The sequence below is a fragment of the Sinohyriopsis cumingii genome, unplaced genomic scaffold, assembly GCF_028554795.1.
Source record: "Sinohyriopsis cumingii isolate HCF-2022 unplaced genomic scaffold, ASM2855479v2 utg004183l, whole genome shotgun sequence".
In the NCBI taxonomy this organism is placed as follows: Eukaryota; Metazoa; Mollusca; class Bivalvia; order Unionida; family Unionidae; genus Sinohyriopsis; species Sinohyriopsis cumingii.
The window spans coordinates 808-2500 of record NW_028316690.1 but is presented as its reverse complement, the minus strand read 5'-3'; positions in this window follow the sequence as shown (position 1 = coordinate 2500).

The following is a 1693-nucleotide window of genomic DNA, read 5'->3' as shown; positions in this document are numbered from 1 at the left end:
CACTACTATATGAATGCTACACCAAAATTTTTGTTCATTTTCAACCGAGCCACCTCAAAATGCATTTTTTTCTATATAATAGTGCCAAATTCTATATGTGGGTAGTTGATCAGAAAATTTTTCGACGTACCCTGTGCCATCGAGCTTCCCAGCCCATTTTCGAACGAAAAGCAACCACGTTCTTGCCTTGCCTGGGAAGGAAAGCATTTCACGGAATGCACCTTCCCTATCGTCCGAAGCCAGCTGCCTAGGGGTACCCTGTACCAGCGAGCGCCTAGACAAGCCTAGCTCAGTGTACCGCCCCAGTACTGTGGTATAGCTCCCGATATCGTAGGCTAGTGTGCTCGGTTCGCAAGGCAGCTATACCACTACTATATGAATGCTACACCAAAATTTTTGTTCATTTTCAACCGAGCCACCTCAAAATGCATTTTTTTCTATATAATAGTGCCAAATTCTATATGTGGGTAGTTGATCAGAAAATTTTTCGACGTACCCTGTGCCATCGAGCTTCCCAGCCCATTTTCGAACGAAAAGCAGCCACGTTCTTGCCTTGCCTGGGAAGGAAAGCATTTCACGGAATGCACCTTCCCTATCGTCCGAAGCCAGCTGCCTAGGGGTACCCTGTACCAGCGAGCGCCTAGACAAGCCTAGCTCAGTGTACCGCCCCAGTACTGTGGTATAGCTCCCGATATCGTAGGCTAGTGTGCTCGGTTCGCAAGGCAGCTATACCACTACTATATGAATGCTACACCAAAATTTTTGTTCATTTTCAACCGAGCCACCTGAAAATGCATTTTTTCCTATATAATAGTGCCAAATACTATATGTGGGTAGTTGGTCAGAATATTTTTCGACGTACCCTGTGCCATCGAGCTTCCCAGCCCATTTTCGAACGAAAAGCAGCCACGTTCTTGCCTTGCCTGGGCTTGCTAGCTACCAAAGAGAGTGTGCCTGCCTCTCTCCCTTCTCGCTTGTCCTGTCCTTGGTAAGCTAGCCTTCGATCGCACCTTGCTAGCTACCAGAGAGAGAGTGTGCCTGCCTCTCTCCCTTCTCGCTTGTCCTGTCCTTGGTAAGCTAGCCATCGATCGCACCGTGCTAGCTACCAGAGAGAGAGAGAGAGCGTGCCTGCCTCTCTCTCTCTCCCTTCACGCTTGTCCTGTCCTTGGTAGGCTAGCCTTCGCTCGCACCTAGCTAGCTACCAGAGAGAGAGAGTGTGTCTGCCTGCCTGCCTGCCTTATCGGCCTCTCTCTCTCGTCTCGATTCACTTTCAATCGAGACCATAGGAAACGCATTTTTTCCTATATAATAGTACCAAATACTATGTGTGGGTAGTTGGTCAAAAAGTTGCCCAAAAGGTGCACCTTTTTGAATTCGTTCCGTTTTTAACAAGGGCTTTCTACCACGGCCAAACCTTCGATTCCCCAAGCCTTTCCTCACTCTCTATCACACCTTGCTAGCTACCAGAGAGAGAGAGTGTGCCTGCCTCTCTCTCTCCCTTCTCGCTTGTCCTGTCCTTGGTAAGCTAGCCTTCGATCGGACCTAGCTAGCTACCAGAGAGAGAGAGAGAGAGAGAGAGAGAGAGAGAGTGAGTGTGCCTGCCTCTCTCTCTCCCTTCTCGCTTGTCCTGTCCTTGGTAAGCTAGCCTTCGATCGGACCTAGCTAGCTACCAGAGAGAGAGAGTGTGCCTGCC